Raw genomic sequence first — 20395 nt, 5'->3', positions numbered from 1 at the left:
CTTGGATAGAATGCAGTGGTATAGAAGGTAACAACTCAGCCAGGCTTGCCCCCAAAGTAAAAAGAATAACTCTGAGCTGAGGGGCCTTCTATCGTCCCCTTCAGGTCTGTGCTGCCCTCCAGTCTCTCTTCCATCCTGCTCCGCTGTAGAGCGCCGGGGAGCCAGGGACTGCACTCTGGCCCGTAGACCTGTTCCGCGCGCCGCAGAAGGTGCTGACGCTGGGAAGGCCAAGTGGAAGGCAACGTGAAGCATGCAGAATGCCAGGCCTCTTCCTGGCCCTGCAGGACTGAACCCTTAAGGGTTAACGCTGGAAAAGCCATGTGGGTGAATAAGTGCACGATTATATTCCCAGCTAGTTATTTAATAATAATAATTGGCATCAGTTCCTGGCACGACCCAGTTTACATTTGACAATACATTTAGTCCTCCCAGTGTTATAGCACTGTGGTAGGCACCTCATAATAACACCTCCGTGTTATCAGCTCCGTTTCACAAATGAGAAAACCGAGGCACAGACTGGTTAAATAATGTGCCCCATTTCCCACAGTGAATAAGTGGCAGAGGCAGGACTTGAACCCAGATAGCCTGCCTCCAGGGTCACCACGCGAATTCCTTCCCACGCTGTCAGTCTCCTCTGAGGACCGGATGGAATCAGTCTTGTATGCCTGTGATAATTTGCATGATGAAAAGACGCCACTAGAGAGAAGAAATATTTTTAAAATTCTAACCGTTAGAAAAAAATAGTTTTAGTGACTAAAAATTTCATGACCTATTGAAAGCTCAGTGGTCAGTTTGCAATTCTTCTCACTTCCCGTAAGAATAAAACTGGCTGTTCTCACTGCCATTAGCGTAGGGGAGCCATGACCTTGATGTGCAGGGGGAGGGAGGGCGGGGCATTATTTCAGCAATGTGGCCTGACGGGGAGTGCTGGAAACTGAACAAAGCGGGGCCTCGTGCCACAGAACTCACCCTGACTTCTGTGATTTTACAATCTGTGAACACATGGAAACTGCTGGAAGCAGGGGATGCACCTGGACACATGCGGACCTCGGGACAAAGCCAGCCACTCTGATTCTTCTCCCCCTGGCTTCTCCCCTCCCACAACCTCAGAACCCATAGAATGCAGTGGTTCTGCTAGCCTTTTCACTCTCAGATCTACAAAAGCCCAGGGAGAAAGGACAAAATATCCCCTTTTCTTCAACTTACACCCCCCCCCCCCCCACACACACACATCCGTGTAAGAGGTTTCCCCCTATAACAGAAGTCAGTGTTTTGGTTCTCAGCCATGGTACTTCTCTCTGCGGTGCCCTTCCCTGGTTTTTGTTGGGTCTTGTCAAGTCCACTTCTTTTTTTATGTGGCTGGATGGAGAGCGGGGCTCGTGCGGAGGCCACTGTCTTCTGGGATCCACAGTGGCCCCTGGGAGTTCAGGCCAAGGGTTGCTTCTCTTGCCAGTTGGGGGAGCCCTACTGTGTGGCTAGGCAGCAACCAGTTTCTCTCCCCTCACACAGCCCTGAATCTTCCCCCTCCTCTCTGACACCTAGGGACCATCCCGGTGGTGATGACCACTCCCTTCTCTGTGCTGATGCGGAGTCCACTTAGCCTTTGTCTTAGTTCGTTCAGGCTGCTATGACAGATATGCCAGAGACTGGGTGGCTTATAAACAACAGAAGTTTATTCTCACAGTTTCAGAGGCGGACAAGTCCCAGACCAGGGTGCCAGCAGCATCTGTGTCTAGTGAGAGCCTGCTCTCTGGTATCCTGTGTCCTCACATGGGGGAGGGGTAGAGGGCGCTCTCTGAGGGTTTTTGTTGTTGTTTTGGGTTTTTTTTACAAGGTCACTAATTCCATTCATAAGGGCTTCATCCTCATGACCTAATCACCTGCCAGTGACCCCACCTTTGCAGTGGGGATAGGTTTCAACATAAGAATTTGGGGGGCATCACAAATATTCAGTCTACAGCAGCCTCTCTGACGGTCTGGTTTATATGTTTCGTCTCTCTCTTCTAAACTGTAATGTTCTGGAGGTTCAGAACCATGTTTTCTTCACTTGCTGCCTCATTCCATCAACAAGTAGTGGCCCAGCCACAGTGGCTCAGTGGTTGAGCGTCAACCTATGAACCAGGAGTTCACGGTTCGATTCCCATTTGGGGCACATGCCCTGGTTGTGGGCTTGATCCCCAGTAGGGGGTGCGCAGGAGGCCTTCAATCAATGATTCTCTGTCATTGATGTTTCTGTCTCCCTCTCCCTTCCTCTCTGAAATCAATAAAATATATATTAGAGAAAAAAAACACAAGTGGTGGACGAGAACCTCCTGTGTGAGCATACATGTTTATGTGTGTGTGCTGTGCCGAGCACACTGCCTTTGATCAAAAAGTGAATCTGCTGCTTTTCAGAGATTTTCCTGTTTTCTGAATCCCCTTCTTTCCTAACCCAGTTGTGCTAGGAGCACTGCCAGGGTGAAGCCAGCTTTGCCCCTCTTGGAGAGAGGTTTGGGAGTCAGCTTCATGGGTCAACAGAGGCTCCCCCAGATGTCTGCCCTTTCATATAACAAGCTCTCCCGGAAGGACCAGTCCAGGCAACACCTTCTTGTCTAAACACATCCTCTAGAAAGTCCCAAACGGAAAGGGCGAGCTTCCTGTGCAATATCCACTGCCTCCCTGTGTCATTCTAGGTGGCATGATCCAGTGAAAAGACTAAGTTTTCATGCCTTCCTCGTAGGAGATAAAAGCAGTAAATTGTCGGATGAGACTTCTGGGAAAGCTTTCTTTGCCATTCCGTCCTACCCGCCGCCTGTAGTTTGGGATGAAGATGTGTGTGATGGCTGGGGCTGCAGCAGCCATGTTGAGGCCATGAAGAAAAGACTAAAGGAATCACAAAGACTCAGCCCTGATTCTGTTGATTCGAATTGATTCTTAAGCCACTAAAGCAATGCCAGTAATTACCCATGTGTGCATTTCTCATGACAAACACACAAGCAAAACCTTGGTGTTTAAGCCACTGTAGCCAGTTCTCTGCTACTAGTAACCAAAAGCAATTCCTAATTGATTCAGCAAGTTTGAAAGAAGGTAGTTCAGTGATTACTCAAACGCCTTCGTCACAGGGAACCGAGCTCTCATGAAGACCTAGTTCTCAGAATTCCTTTTTTTGCTGACAAGCCCTCGTGTCATTCTTTTCTGAATCAGGAGAGCTCCTTTTGGTGTCCCCAGATTTAACTTCTTCCGTGAAAGGGGAACATGAAAGCCACGGGCTCTCCCCGGAGAAGCAGTTTTAGGGAAGCAAGTCGTCCTCTCCCTTTGACCTGTGGTCCCCTGCAGAAGCGTCGCTGATACCATTCCCATGAGCTACATGTTGACGTTCTCCAACATCTGGCAGTTGAGCTGCTGCTTGCTTTTTTAAGCACAAGTAAAACCAAGCATTCAAATGTTCCCAATTTAGCCTCATAAGCATTATGCTGGGTGCGGCTACCTTGGCCCACAGCTGCCAGCAATTCAAAGCTCTCTCTTACACAGACATTTTCAGTTTTTTAAGACTGTGCATTCTCTTCATTCCCAACTGTGGGAAGTCACATGGGAGGGATTTTTATAGAGGTGACCACCGCTGTGTCTTATCAGGGGCAGGTGCCCAAAGGCTCCTCTGGGGCTGGGATGGTGGAAAGGGTCCTTAGAAGACGGCAGGAAAAGCTACCCATTAAGCAGAAAGCTTCATTTGCTCTCAACCCTTCTTAGACCCACCACCATTCGCCTTCCTATATTCTCTCTCCTTCCATGCTCCAGGTTATGCCACCTTCCGCAAGGGATACGTGGACTCAGAGAATATCAGCGCTGGAAGGGGCTTCAGAGATTGTCTTGTCTCACTTTCTATTTCAACATGCGGGTAAACTGAAGTCTGTGGGAGCGAGATGGCCTGTCTCAGGTTGTGTTACTGGTTAGTGGAGTAACTTTAGGTCGGACCCTAGGCTGGCATTCTTAGCACAGTAATATGTGATAACTAATTCTTCTATAGTGTTTACTGTGTGTAAGGCACCATTGTATGGTGTGCGTGTGTGTGCGGGTGTGCATAATCATTCCCATTTTATGCATGAGGATCTTAAGGCACAGAGAGGTTATGTAACTCGTCTAAAGTCACAGCTACTAATTTGCAGAGTCAGGATTTGAACTCAGACCATCTGGCTCTGTTCTTGACTGCTACACAATACTGGCATGCTAATGCCCAGTCTTTGACTCTTAACTTCAGGTCCAGATGAGAGCTCTCTAATAAACTCCTTGGCCAGAGGATTACTGGCTTAATATCCTACCCCTAGAGCAGTGGTTCTCAACCTTCTGGCCCTTTAAATATAGTTCCTCGCATTGTGACCCAACCATAAGATTATTTTTGTTGCTACTTCATAACTGTAATGTTGCTACTGTTATGAATCATAATGTAAATATCTGATATGCAGGATGGTCTTAGGCGACCCCTGTGAAAGGGTCGTTCGACCGCCAAAGGGGTCGCGACCCACAGGTTGAGAACCGCTGCCCTAGAGGACCATTTCCCCAAACATGATAGCAATAGGTGTTAAAGAAACCAATCAAAACAAAACAAAATCCCATGCTCAAAGAAATTTGCAATGTTGTATTAAACCAAGTTAAACAGGTTCCTTTAATTTTTTATTTTTTTACTACTCAAGCCTTTAATATGCTAATAGACATTGTGAATTCTCTAAGATTCTAGAAAGCATTTGCTAAATTTTTCAGACCACAGAATCTTTTTTGATGCAGTGAGGTCATCACACATCATCCGGCCTCTGAAAAACTCAATTGGGTGAAAAAGGCAACTTGTATCATATTATTATGAAAATAGTTTTGGCATCAAGGATCGCCTAAAATGGGCTCAAAGGCTCCCTAGGGTTTCCCTGGAACTGCTGTCCTAGAAAATAATATGCTTCAAGTCTTATTTTAAAAATATCATGGCACTAAATATCATCTTGCTCCTTGCAAAGGACAAAAGAGAAAAAGCACATGAAAGAATACGGATATGTGATCTAAGAATCAGTCCCTCATTCGAATTCCTCATTTTCCTTTATTTAAAAAAATGTTTTTATTGATTTCAGAGACAAAGGAAGAGGAAGAAGGAGATAGAAACATCAATGATGAGAGAGAATCAATGACGAGGGGCCTCCTGCACGCCCCTTACTGGGGATCGAGCCCACAACGGGGGCATGTGCCCTGACTGGGAATCGAGCCATGACCTCCTGGCTCATAGGTCGCTACTCAACCACTGAGCAACACCAGCTGGGCTCATTTCCTTTTTTACCTTCTCTTCCTTCCTTTCTTCTAAAAACTCTTTGTTGTTCCATAAAGGATTTAAGGTAGCTTACTCTTCCAGGAAGTCAACAGTGAGAGGTGTGGACTCATTGGGTTCAGCAGCATATGTGTGAGCCGCTCAGACTAGGGAGGGATATATAATATAATCGTGCACTTATCTTTGCATGATGAAAAGATGCCACTAGAGAGAAGAAATAGTTTTAAAATTCTAACCATTAGAAAAAAAAATCGTTTTAGTGACTAAAAATTTCATGACCTATTGAAAGCTCAGCATTTAGGATACTGAGCTTAATATAATTCACTTCATATGAATTTGTCGCCAGGAAAAAAGTTCCTAGATCTATTGAATTTCGAGTCCTGCCTGCAGTTGCCGTGGCAGGACAGACTAAGAGATTTTACGGGCCTTATACAGCTTGCGTGTTGGGTGTTCCCCACCCCTGGCCTATAGGATTCTAGCAGAGGAGAACTTGGGGGCTAGAGTGGAGGTCAGGAGTCCCCCTAAAATAGTAGCACCTTATTTATACTTAAATATGCTTCTGTCAACAAGAATGCTGACTTGCCCAGGGAGGGGCAAGCACTGCAGTAGGTGCCTGCAGGACCCTAGAAAGTGAGGTGCCCTGGTAAGAAGGAACCACTTTTCCTTTTAGGAAAATGTCCAAAGATGCATTTTATTCATTTCACAATTTCATCCAGGGCCTGCCCTTGAACGGAGGTCATTGCATGTTTATTCTAGACCACAGGCCTTTGAACCTGACCTCTAACCTTTGGTCAAAGCTAATGTGGCATTTAGGATACTGCCCTGGAATTTGACAACCCAGACCAGGTGGGAAAAATGAAATCTGCTGCAGGCAGGGCGGCCCGGGATCCCCCTTTGTTACAGTGGCCAGTGGCAGTGGACGGTGCCCTTTGCTCACAGGCAGGTCAATCGCAGGAGGACGCTCCAGTCCACACAATCTGGGCCAGACGGAGAGTCACAGATTGAGGGGCAGTAAGTGTCCTCTCCCTCTGAGAACAGAGCACCACTGTCCACACTTCTTTGTCTTCCCCATCCTCCCGGGTTTCAGGGCTCTGACGACCTGTAACTGAGTACGTGAGAGGGCAGGCCTGCCAGACGGTGCTGACAGTGAATCGCTAAACCCTCACACTCGGCTTTGTCGCGCACTTAAGCTCTAATTGTGGGCGAGGTGAGTCTCTAGCTGTTTGTCTGGGTTGGTCTTGTATGGCTGTGTGCCCCTTGTCAAGGCGAACCCACCCAGCTAAGTGTTTTATTAACAACAAAACACGTTTATCGGGAGTTTTCCCACATATATTAGTACATACATTAACAACATACACTGCTTGGAGAAACTAAATCTGAGAATAGAAAATGGAAAAGTCACCCATAATCTGATTCCCCAGAGGTAACTAGTCTGCTTTGGGTGTAAATCTCCCTTCCTTTCTCTCTAGCTCTCGCTTCACACGCAGTATGTATCCACGTGGAAGGTCAGGTATGTGGCCAGAGTACTGACCAGTATCCCCATCCTTGCATCCGTCCCTGCACTGATTGGTGGCAATGGTTTACACAGGGGAAGGGCCATGTTTCGTGTTTGGGTCCTCCGGCCTGGAGGGTAAATGGAGCAGGCGGCACCGAGTCTGGTCCCCTTTCTGCCTCAGGGGAGAGTCTACTCGGTGGGGGGCGGAGGGGGAGAGGAACCTCGTCACAGTCTGGGTAGAACTCAGTGTGGCTCCCACGCAGTGAGGGGAGGGCGCGCTGAGAGGAGGGAGGGTACTTGTCCTCAATAATGTATTGAAGCGGCTGCTTTCTCTCTGGACACCCCCTGGTCATGGAGTGGGGTCCCCAGGCAAAGAAGATACCACCCTCTTGGCCGAGTGACTCCCACTCCAATTCATAGCTCCCCAGGGTGTTGCTTTGTTACTCACCTGAGATTTCCTAATTGAAGCCTGTAGTTAGTCTTTCTGCAGTGGAACACTTCCAGTAGTTAAATATGAAATCTAAGGCGTTAGAAACTAGCAGCCTACTATTCCACATAAAATGTGTGGAGAGACCTGAGCATTCATGGGCTGTGATCAGTCACCTTGGGGTTCTCAGCATCTCACCTTAATTTTTCAGATTAACCCCTAGAGTGCCAGGAGCGCTATCAAAGCTTCGAAATGGCGTCCAGTTCTAAGTCTGCTTTTATTAGTGATGATGATATTGCTAAATATGTCAATGTAGTAAAGGTTTCCTTAAGTTTCATTTACTTGCGATTCATAATTTTTTTCCTAAACTGCTGTAAAATCAGCAAAAATGCCTTGGCAATTTTAGCATAATTCCTAGGATATTGGTTGGCACTCAAAGGGTTAAGCGGAGAAAGAGTGAGGAAAGTTGAGCTCTTAGGAGGCCAACACTAGTCAGCTATCGCTATGCTCCTCTCTGCGGGCCCAGCCTCTCCCAGGCAGCCCTTTGCTTTCCCTGTTTATTTTGCAATTAGTGCTAGAAGGAGACTCCTGGGGAAATTTTTGTTTGGGGGCCCGAATTTATATTTCAGAATGTCTTCTTCTCCTTCGAGCACAGATTCTGTAAGGAGAGTTTGAAAACAATAGCTCTCAGTATGCTGCCAACAAGGCTCTTGATAATAACCCTTGGTAATTTCAACATCCTCAAACACGATCCTTCCCATTCACAGCCACCCAGGGCTCCACTTCCTCTGTTCCGGTGATCTTGTCCTTTATTGCATCTTGGCCACCTATACCCAGGGCCATGCCTTTGACTTTTTTGCCATCACCAACAATCCCGTGCTCTCTCCATAATCTCAATTCCAAACACCCCACTCTCCTGTCACTATTCCTCCTTCCAGCTCAGTGTTCTGTTCTCGCCAATGATTCTTCAACCTCCCTGAGACCTACGGTGAATTGATCTACCACGTTTTCACTGTTCCTCACCCCCCAGCAGCACCACCCTCAAGTCCTCACTGCCCTCCTTATCCACTTAGGTTCTGGGGTTCCCTCATTATCCTGCTGCCAATTAATACACGGCTCCCTTTGATCCCTCTCTCCCTTCATTGTACCTTCCTGGCAAAACCTCGACCCTGGCTGAACCTACCCTGTGCACTCCGCCTGCACCTGCACAGCTGGGCGTGGCTGCCTGGTTTTACTTTAAGTTCATTATCACGGCGGCAGGTGGGCCCTCAGTGTCGCCTGGAACTCCTATCATTTTCCTACACCGCTTATTCTCACAGCCTCCAAAACAGTGACTTCTCATTTTCTCCTCCCTCCTCAAACCCTCAGCCTTTTCCTCCATCCTCACTCTCAGCCAAGGTTCCTAATTCACTGAGATAACAGACCAATCAGCTGACAAGTTCCGTGTATCCACCACCATACCCGCTGCCCACCCTCACCCGTGCCTATCCCTTCTGCCTTCCTGCAGTACAGGATGAATTCCCAAGCTTCTGTGAGCGATAAAGTGTGTCCTCAATCCTGACTGGCAGCATCAGTATCAACTGGAAGATGATTTAAAAAATGCACATTTTGCAGCCCCACTCCAGCCCCACTGAATCAGAGTTTCTGAGGTGAGGCCTGGGCGTCTGTTCCAACTGGTTTTCTAAGTGAGTCTTATGCACAATGAAGTTTAGGAAACATAGGAAGCTCCAAATTAGATCCTCTTCTCTCTCCTCTACCCTAGGATATCTCTCCAGGGTTGCCCCTCTCTTTTGTAATGTCACACTTCTCCCCTCTCTACTGGATAATTTTCCATTATCATACAAACAAGCTGGAGACAAAACAAAACGAAACAAAAAAAGCATCTCTTGGTTCCAAATCCCACTTCAGCTACCACCTTTTTCTCTTAAACTCCCCTCAACCAGTCTTTTGCTCCCACCATCACCCCAAACTGATCTTGCTGAGGTCATTATAGCAGAAATCAGCCAGATGGTCACCAAATTGTTTCCTCTTCTGGACACACAGCTAAATGATGTTTCCAAATTTCTTTGCATCTAAATGAGGCTATGCGACTAGTTCTTGCCATAGGAATGTGCAGGGGAGTAATGTGCCACCTTCCGGCTCAGGTGTGCAGTGCGGGTCCCTTCCACGCACTGAAGATGGAAAGAGGCTGAGCACCTAAATTACCACATGAAGGCTCTCTGCCAGACACTTGATTGGACTGTGACATGAATGAGAAATATGCTTTTTATTGCGTTAAGTCACTGATTTGGGGACTATTTGTTACAGAAGTAAACCTACCTTAAGTAAATTGTCAGTGACCTCCACGTTGCTAAGTCCGATAGTGAATTCTCAGATATTAGCACATATAAACAAATAGCAGCGTTTGGTGAAGTTGGTTGATGGTTCCTTCTTGAGAAATTTTCTTCACATATTCTTTAGGCCTCTTTTATTTTTTTTTTTTTAATTCTTAAACTAAGTTTAATATACGTTGCTAATTCTTTGTGTTAGCTTCCCCCAGGGCTCAGTCCTTGCATCTCTTCTTATTAGCACTCACTTCTCTATTAACATCACCCTTGATCGTGGCTTTAAATACTTTCTGTACAGCCCAGCTGGCATGGTTCAGTGGTTGAGTGTTGACCTATGAATCAGGAGGTCGTGGTTCAATTCTCAGGCAGGACACATGCCCAGGTTGCAGGCTCGATCCCAGTGTGGGGCATGCAGGAGGCAGCCAATCAGTGATTCTCTGTCATCATTAATGTTTCTACTCTCTCTCCCTCTCCCTCCTCTCTGAAATCAATAAAAGTATATTTAATAAGTAAATAAATACCTTCTGTAGATGATTCCCAAGATTACATCTCTATCCGGGACCCAAGACTTGCCCACTAGACATGTCCACTCAGTGTCTAACAGACACCTCAGACTTAACATAGCCAAGCCATACTCCTGATGCCTTTAATTCTATTTCACCTGTAATATTTCCCACCTCAGACAAATGTTAACTCCATCCTTCCAATTTCTTAAGCCCCAAACCATGGACTAATATAGATTCTGTCTTTTATTTCCCACATTCCATTATTATCAATTCCTATAGGTCTTACCTTAAAAATACCCAGATCCTCATCTTACCCTTTTATGGCTACAGTCATGGTCCAAGTCACCACGCTCTTGCTTAGATTGTTGCATTATCTTCCTAGTTCTTCCTGCTCACATTCCTCCCAGCCTACTTTCTGTTCTCAATGGACAGCCAGATCTTTACACACATAAATCAGATTATCTTGCTTTTCTTTTCCAATGCCCTCTTCATTCCCCCAGCTCCCAACTCCTGCTGACATACAGTATTTTCCTAGATCACTCAGAATTGAAACCAAAGGCCTTAAAATGGTTCTCATCCCTACATGAGCTGGCTCCCCATTACTTCTCTGACTTTGTCTTTCCCGACTCTCTCCTTGGCTTGCTCCATTCCTGCAGCACTATCTTCTTTGCTGTTTCAAACATGCTCTTGCCTGGGACACACTCACCCAGATAGTTGTAGCTCACTCTCTCACTTCCTTCAGACCTCTGGTCAAGTTTATCTCAACACTGTGGCCTCCCCTGGTATAAACTCATGCTTGCCTGCACCTATACTCCCTCCGCCTCTTAGCTCTTATCACCACCTGGCACAATATATATTTACATATTTATTTGCTTATTATTTGCCTAATCCCACCAGAATGTAAGGAAGGCAGGGACTTTGTCATGTTTGTCCTGTGTCCACAGAATTTTAGGCACACAGTCAGTGCTCAATAATCATATGTGGAATGAATGAAAGGATGGTTACCTAAATGGGCCAGCTGAGCTGCACTGCCCCTAGTTGGGAAGCAAGTCTCATCAGCTGAGTTTTGCATGTGCACTTCATTTCTGGTAAATGTCGTCCCTTATTGCTCTCCCAAAGAATTTTGTCTCAAGGATCTTTCTTCAAAGTCTCTGGTGTACCCTGTTTTGGACTGTGCTGGGAGACTTGTCCACCTTCTTATAGCGTTGGCCTTGCAGACACTTGATGATGTTGTACATGAGTTTTCAGCACAGATTCTTGCTCATTAGGCTCCAGGCTCTGTTTTGCACTGTGGGAAAAAATGATCCCCCGCCCCTCCCCCCCACCAGCTCTCTTACCGGGAACACCCTGAGGCCTGACTGGGAGAGCAAGGGCAGCATTGGGTTCTGCTTTTGAAAAAGTGCAGACAAGAAATCATGAGACTTATAGAAGAGAGAATGGAGGTTTGGAGGTCTGTTCAGTCACAGGATTCTTCCTTCTTCCTCTTCTCCTCCTTCTTCCTCTTCTTCTTCTTCTCGTTCCTCCTCCTCCTCCTCCTCCTCCTCCTCCTCCTCCTCCTCCTCCTCCTCCTCCTCCTTCTCCTTCTCCTTCTCCTTCTCCTTCTCCTTCTCCTTCTCCTTCTCCTTCTCCTTCTCCTTCTCCTTCTCCTTCTTCTTCTTCTTCTTCTTCTTCTTCTTCTTCTTCTTCATCCTCATCTGGGGATATTTTTTTTCCATTGATTTTTAGAGAGAGTGGAAAGGAGAGGGAGAGACAGAAAGAGCAAAACATTGATGTGAGAGAGACATCAATCTCCTGGTGTGCCCTTCGATCTGAAGACGGATGCTCTAACCACCGAGAAAATTGGCTAGGACCAGTCACAGGATTCTTAAGGAGGGATGAGCAAGACTGGGCAGGTTGCTAGGAGGTGCTGTTTCCTGGTCCTCCCCCCTCTCTGACATTGTCTTTGGAAAAGGTTGTTGGAAGCAGAAAACACACAGGCTTGGTTGATGAAAAGCCTGTTTATTCCTAGTACACTGGACACTTTGTTCAGGAATAGTTCATCCATTTGAAAATATTGCCCTTGTAATGGTGCCAAGGTCGTTGCCTGCTGGGGTTATCAGCAGAGTACGTGCCAGCTCTGACTGGGGTATTTTAATAGGTGTATCACTTCCCTGCCAAAGTGACTAAAGAACATTGCATAGTTAATTTGTATTCAGTGCTCTCCCTGCAAGCATTCTTAATGTGCAGTTTTTGTTGGGACTTTATGAGGAAAAATCAAAGAAATGAATAAATAGGTTAGGTACAATGAGCTGCTTGAAAAATGAGTTTTAGGTTCTGACGCATTTTGGAATTCTCTGTACCCATTTGATAATAATAATGTGCTTCACTAAACATAGGGGAGTTTTAAAAAAAATTATATCCATTCTCTCCTTGGATTCTGAAATCAGTCCTGTAAGGTAGGGTGGTATGGTCCCCTATTTTAGGTGAGAAAACTAAGGCTCAGGGAAATTGAATGGCTTGTCTAACAAAGTGAAAGAATTAAACATGGTGGAAGGTGCAGGAGGGCCCAAGTCTCTTAATGCCTAGGTCAGACCATGCCCATCCCATTGTGGTGAGCTGGGCAGGTATAGGGAGGTCCGTGGAGGAGAAGGATTTAGCTGGGCTGGGTCAGAGACCCTGGAAGTCTAGAAATGAAAGTGAGTAGAAAGCAACCACAGCCCTCTGTATCGGCCAACACAAGGCAATACATAGTTTTGCCCCGAAAACTCTGTGGAGACCCTACCTGCTGCGTAGACAATGAACATCCATTCAGGTGTAGCAGGGCATGAGGGAGGCAAGCATCCCCATGGCATTGTGGGAAAATCTCTACCCTGGGCCTCAGGAGACAGAAGTTCCAGCTCCAGCTCCACAGAGCATTGGTCTATCGTGTGTTCTTGAACAAACCCTACATAAAGCAGACTTGATCACATCAGCTCACCTTGGCTGCATACACACAACCAACTTTCATTGCAATGTAGCAATGGCTGGAATAAAGAGTTCAATGTATGGCTTTAGTTGGAAGCCATGGTAGGTCAGCTGTAGATACCCTATCAGAGATTTTATGTGATTTCTTAATGGAAAATGTATATGAAATTCTAATAGGTTTCCCCTATATAATGTAAGCCAGTAGAATATTTCTTACAGAAATAGTCCTTTAGACATAGAGCATAGACCTGTCTCCACTTCCTCCTTACAAACGGAACGCTAATTTTGTCCGAGGCAGCAATGAGCCAGGCTCAATATTTCCATATTTCAGCTTCCTGTGCCAGCTCACCATGGAACTAAATCTAGCCAATGAGACATACGTGGAAGTTGTTGGATGGGACCCAGCTAACTGGCATGCACATTTTGCTCTTGGCCCTTCTACTTTTCCACTTGCAATGTGGACCTGATGGCTAGAGTTCCAACAGCCATCTGATGACCACGAGGACGAAAACCACATGCTAAGGATGGCAGATGGAAGAGACCTGGGCTGCTCGTGGCATTGTAAAGCCACCACACCAAGCCCTGGATGCCGTCCCAAGATTTCTGTTCAATATGAGAAATAAAGCTTTTAATACTTACTTACGTATTTTTTCCAGGTTTCTGTTATTCACAGCCAAATGCAATTCCTTGTTGATACACCATTGTCTTAAAAACTATGAAATGCTTTCAATTTTAGAATGAGTTTGAGTTTTGCAAAAGAAATAACAAGAATAAGACATTAGTCACTGATTCAAAATAATAAGTGTCAACCCAATAAGCATGTCTATCATTTAAAAACCTGGAAGGAAGCCTGTGGGAGCCTGTGACATCAGTCACTTCCAATGCACTCCTGGCCTGCTCGAACCTCTTGTCTAAAAGGGTGAGAGAATAGCATGACTATCAGTGTGAACTCAAAACCACCTACATGCACTTTTAGTGCCAAAGGGTAATAAATTCAAAGAACATCTGAGTTCTTGTGGTGGAATTCTGTGAAAACAAACTAACTCTTAATCACATCCTAAGAAAATCATAGTTGTTGTGGGGAAGGAAGAGGTACTAGGCACCCATTCCACATCAGGCTCCATCTTAGATTCTTATAACAGTGTGGGAAGTTCTTGTTTGATTGAAAGCTCATGTCAGAAAATGGATCCTTCAACTCTTACTCTACCTTTACGCTCTGGCTCCAGCCAGTCACTGATCACCTGACTGGCCAGGCCTAATGCCATTCTCCAGGAAACAGTCTCTGATTGGCCCAGCACAATTTGTAGGTGGGTTCTTCTCTCAACCCCTCTGAAGGCTGAAGCAGAGCCTTGAGAAGGGGTGAATTTTATGTTTTTAATTCTCTAATGGTTCAACTTCATTTGTTTGTTTATTTATTTTTACGTGCATTCATTTTTGGTTCACGAGTGCACTCCTATGGGTTTGGCCAGGGCAGTAGCAATTCTTGGAGCATGGGAGGCTGGACTGGGGCTGGGGCTGGGGAGGGAGTCCCAATAACACCCTACTGTGGATTATTAGGAGCAAACAGCTGATCTTCCTGATTTGACTTCCAAACCTGCCACTCCCTATGTGTCCAGTCCTTACTCAGACACTGTCATGTTCTTTCTGCGAGATATAGTCAAAATCTGTATTTTTCATATGCTTTACAGCCTGTCCCCAGTGTCATTGCGATAGGGGCAGAAATAGAATATTGGGAACCAGCTAGAATTGTAAGAAATATTAATCATGCTCTGTTGCCCATGATTGTTTTATTCTGATTAAAGAAGGCACATTCTAACCTGGCTGGGAGCTCACCTGGAAATGCAGCCCATCCTCCCCATCAGGCAGCTGCCTATTATCATGGAAAGATTAACAACCTTATTACAGAAACCAGAGTCACCAGCCCTTTTAAGACCCCCAGCCCTTTGTGTATTGCCAGTCCTCTGACACCCGCCCCCCGCCCCCCCTCCCCCGCCCCCAGCCTTTGTATACTCACAGGCCTTTGACCCTTTTGCCTACTTCCCCATGCAATCTTTGTCCTTCTACCCAACATAAGCAGCTGGCTTAGGGGAGGGGCAGAGCAGATTTTTGGGGATGACCTGCTGCTCTCCCATCCTGCCGGCAGTATTGGAATAAATGCTCATATGATTCAACCTGTCTCTGCTGAATTGGCTTAGTGACAGGCAGCACGGACCCATTGATTGTCCGGTTACAATTGTGCAGTCTTAGTGACTTCTGGCCATGAAGAGTTTGGGTGAGTTCTAGAAAAAAATGCTTGTCCGGCCACTTCTGGCCCTGTGACCTTGGGCAAAACCTCTGGCTCCAGCTTCTGTATGGGTCGTGAGGATGGGTAGCAGGAACACCTGAGTGGGTTTGTCAGAACCCGGAATAGTAAGAACATTTGAAAGAGCCTCCTGTTTTAAGAAGGTACTTGACTACCTCTGGATCAATTCAAAGAGGCGTCAATGACTTTTAAGAGGATTAGACCAGAGGACTTCAGCGAAACTTCAGTGCTTTTGTTCCCTAGGGTGGGAGCCCTTGACAAGGGTTCTATACAAACAACCACTGGGGTCAAACAAGAGCTCTACAATGATCTGTCTGGGTCTCAAAATACAATTCAGCATCTCTTGAGAGCTTCAGAGTCTATAAACATTTTCAAAATATTTTATGTAACCTTCACAATCATTGAAATGCTTGGGGGGGAAAACCCTCATTTTAAGATTTCTCTAGTAGAAGCATCACTAGGAACCTCAACAGCCATTCAAAAAGACACAGCCTCTAGACCTGTCACCCTCTTACCTCTCTTTCTCTCTCTCTCTCTCTCTTTTTTAGAGATATTGCCTGGAGGGAGGTAAAGTGAACATGGTAAGCCCCATTTGCAGGAATTGAGACTTGGAGTGATGAAATGACTTTTTTCAGAATCATAGCAGTAAATGGTGGGGTTAAGAAGCTAAGTATGAGCATCTGAGTTCTAGAAAAAAATGCTTGTCCTGTTGAGGAGTTAATGAGAGAAAAGGAAAACGGTGATGATGAGAGCATAAAATCCATCTCATTCTGCTACTCCTACCCCCACCCTTGCTAAGACTTCAGAGCAGCAGGAAGATGAGAACACATGACTGGTGTGATCTGTCACAGCCTACCACACACCACAGTGGGTTAGACACCCAAATCTGTGCTCCTGTGGGATCCTTATCATCGCCCACATCATACCATATACTAGTAACTATTCACTCGGTAACTTGTCTCTCCAATAGACTGTCACTGTTTTGAGACATAAACTGCAACTTTGTCATTCTAGTATCCCCAGCACCTGGCACGGCATCACAACACATTGCAGATGCTCAGTAAAATACCGTTCCGTACAGAACTGAACAATACCTTTTTAACAGAAGGGCCAGATTACCTTATAGGCTCTCCAGCTTCATTGCATGTTTGTTCCCAGCTTGCACATATGTCAATTAGACCTCACTGAACATTTCTGAGTACCCTATTATGCAAGCCTTCTTCAATATAGATATTGGTTTTCTTTTCTTTTTAAAAATAGTATATATACAATAAAGCACACAAAACTTAAATGTACAGTTCAGTGAACTTTTACATATGGTATACACCCATGTAGCTACCACCTAGAATAAGATGCAGAACATTTTCATCACATCAAGCTTTTTCACACCCCTACCCCAATCAATACCATCCGCAAAAAGTAACCACTATGACTTCTGTTACTTCTTTTGCGAAGGGCAATTTAAGTTGATGAATGTTGAAGCCTTCCTTAAATAGGCTCATGACCATAAGATGGCTGTCAGCAGCTCCCAGGACCATATACCTTCCAGGTTCACAGCCAGCAGAAATGAGTTGTCTCTGTCCTGGGATACCTGGGGAAATGTATCCTTTATAATCGCTCAAGTGGGTTGCTGCCCATCCCTAAACCAATCACTTTGCCTAGGGAGCGATGGAGTGATTAGCGCGGGCCCAGGCCAGGTTCCTGATCCCCGGGCCGGGGTAGATTCAGCTCCTCCAGAAATCCATAGATTGAGAATGGGTTTAGTGCTTGTTTCCAAACAGGGAGTTAGGGTGTGGTTACCACGAGAAAAGAGAACAGATGCTGGACAACTAAAAGAACAAATGTCTACTTCCACGGCTAAATCCGATCTTGACTCTTCATCACCCAGGGAACTTGGAATATCATAGTCTTCTTGCTCTGGTCCTCCAAGGCTATTTCAGTGATCCTGCTCCTGGGACTGGGACTCCACTCCCCTCTCACTGTCTCATGCTTTACCCCATCCTCTCCAGGGCACACAGGCAGCGCTTCAATCCTACCACGTCCTTACGCCTGTGTTCTCTTCTTCCTGTTACTCTGAAGTCTACTATAGAGGCTAAGAAATTCTAAATATTCACTTTCTCCGTGTCCCTTGCAGTTGGGGTGGCCATGTGACATAGCCTTTCCCAGGGAGATAAAAACAGAAGCCTACTGTGGAGTTAAGAGTATAATTTTATGCTTTCCCCTCTTTTTTTTCCCCTCCTTGAAACAAAGATGTGATGTCAGGAGCCATCTTAACACCACGAGGCCACACGTTTGGAGAAAAATGAAATTGAATCATAAATGGCTGCTTTTCTTAACTCTATGCAAATAAATGGCTAAATACATGTTTTCCTAGGAAATATAAATTGGCAAAATTGATCAGACAGAATGAAAATCTAAACAGGCCAATTAACATAAAGCAATTAGAAAGTATTATTAATGTGCTAACCCCCAAATAGCAACAGGCATATATAGTTTCTCTGATTCTGCAAAAGTTTTAAGGAATTTGTAACTTCAATGCTATTTAAAGTGCCTTAAAATAAAGAAAAAGAATCAAAGGCACAAATTCTTTTTACAAAACCAGTGTAACATTGATATTAAAACCCAATAAAAATGGCACCAAAAATAAGCAAAATCATAGCCCAACATTGCTTCTGAATATTGCTATAAAATCTAGAGTAAAAGAAAAAATTTTATCAAAGTTGGGAAATAGGCAACATAATGTATTTTTTTTTTTTTGTGTGTTTTCCGATGGTCTTTTTTTTTTTTTTTTTTTTATTGCTTAAAGTATTACAAAGGGTATTACATATGTATCCATTTTATCCCCCCGCCCTAGACAGTCCCCTAGCCTCCCCTATCACCCAGTGTCTTATGTCCATTGGTTATGCTTATATGCATGCATACAAGTCCTTTAGTTGATCTCTTACCCCACTACCTCCTGCCCCCCAACCCACCCCGGCCTTCCCGCTGCAGTTTGACAATCTGTTTGAGGCAGCTCTGCCTCTGTATCTATTATTGTTCAAAAGTTTATAATGGTCTCTATTGTCCATGAATGAGTGAGATCATGTGGTATTTTTCCTTTATTGACTGGCTTATTTCACTTAGCATAATGCTCTCCAGTTCCATCCATGAAGTTGCAAATGGTAAGAGTTCCTTCCTTTTTACAGCAGCATAGTATTCCATCGTGTAGATGTACCACAGTTTTCTAATCCATTCATCTACTGATGGGCACTTAGGCTGTTTCCAGATCTTAGCTATGGTGAATTGTGCTGCTATGAACATAGGGGTGCATATATCCTTTCTGATTGGTGTTTCTGGTTTCTTGGGATATATTCCTAGAAGTGGGATCACAGGGTCAAATGGGAGTTCCATTTTCAGTTTTTTAAGGAAACTCCATACTGTCTTCCATAGTGGCTGCACCAGTCTGCATTCCCACCAGCAGTGCACAAGTGTTCCTTTTTCTCCACAACCTCTCCAGCACTTGTCGTTTGTTGATTTGTTGATGATAGCCAGTCTGACAGGTGTGAGATGGTACCTCATTGCTGTTTTGATTTGCATCTCTCGGATGATTAGTGACTTTGAGCATGTTTTCATATGTCTCTTGGCTTTCTGAATGTCCTCTTTTGGAAGGTGTCTATTTAGGTCCTTTGCCCATTTTTTGATTGGATTGTTTATCTTCCTTTTGTTAAGTTGTATGAGTTCCCTATAAATTTTGGAGATTAGGCCCTTATCAGATATGTCATTGGCAAATATGTTTTCCCACACAGTGGGTTTTCTCGTTGTTTTGTTGATGGTTTCTTTTGCTGTGCAGAAGCTTTTTATTTTGATGTAGTCCCATTTGTTCATTTTTTCTTTAGTTTCAAGTGCCCTAGGAGCTGTATCAGTGAAGAAATTGCTTCGGCATATGTCTGAAATTTTCTTGCCTTTGGATTCTTCTAGAATTTTTATGGTATCCTGTCGTACATTTAAGTCCTTTATCCATTTTGAGTTTATTTTTGTATATGGTGTAAGTTGGTGGTCTAGTTTCATTTTCTTGCATATATCTGTCCAATTTTCCCAACACCATTTATTGAAGAGACTATCTTGGCTCCATTGTATGTTCTTGCCTCCTTTGTCAAATATTAATTGAGCATATTGGTTCGGGCCGATTTCTGGGCTCTCTATTCTATTCCATTGATCTATATGCCTATTCTTGTGCCAGTACCAGGCAGTTTTGAGAACAGTGGCTTTGTAATACAACTTGATATCTGGTATTGAGATCCCACCTACTTTGTTCTTTTTCAGGATTGCTGCAGCTATTCGGGGTCTTCTTTTATTCCAGATGAATTTTTGGAAAGTTGGTTCTAGATCTCTGAAGTATGCTGTTGGTATTTTAATGGGAAGTGCGTTGAATTTATAGATTGCTTTGGGTAGTATGGACATTTTAATGATGTTGATTCTACCAATCCATGAACACGGTATGTTCTTCCATCTGTTTATGTCTTCCTCTATGTCTTTTTTCAACGTCCTGTAGTTTTCTGAGTAGAGGTCTTTTACCTCTTTAGTTAAGTTTATTCCTAGGTAGCTTAATTTTTTTGGTGCAATGGTAAACGGGATTGTTTTTATAATCTCTCTTTCTGAAAGTTCACTATTGGTGTATAGAAATGCCTCAGATTTCTTGGGGTTAATTTTGTATCCTGCTACATTGCCAAATTCATGTATTAAGTCTAGTAGCTTTTTGATGGAATCTCTAGGGTTTTGTATGTATAATATCATGTCATCTGCAAATAAGGACAGTTTTACTTCCTCTTTTCCACTTTGGATGCCTTTTATTTCTTCTTCTTGCCGAATTGCAATGGCTAACACTTCCAGTACTATGTTGAACAGGAGTGGTGAGAGGGGGCATCCCTGTCTTGTTCCTGTTCTTAGGGGAAATGGTGTTAGTTTTTGTCCATTGAGTATGATGTTGGCTGTGGGCCTGTCATATATGGCTTTTATTATGTTGAGGTATGATCCTTCTACTCCCACCTTGCTGAGAGTTTTTATCAAAAATGGGTGTTGAATTTTGTCAAATGCTTTTTCTGCATCAATTGATATGACCATGTGGTTTTTTTCTT

The sequence above is a fragment of the Myotis daubentonii genome, chromosome 6 (assembly GCF_963259705.1).
Source record: "Myotis daubentonii chromosome 6, mMyoDau2.1, whole genome shotgun sequence".
Lineage (NCBI taxonomy): Eukaryota > Metazoa > Chordata > Mammalia > Chiroptera > Vespertilionidae > Myotis > Myotis daubentonii.
This window is presented reverse-complemented; position numbering follows the sequence as displayed.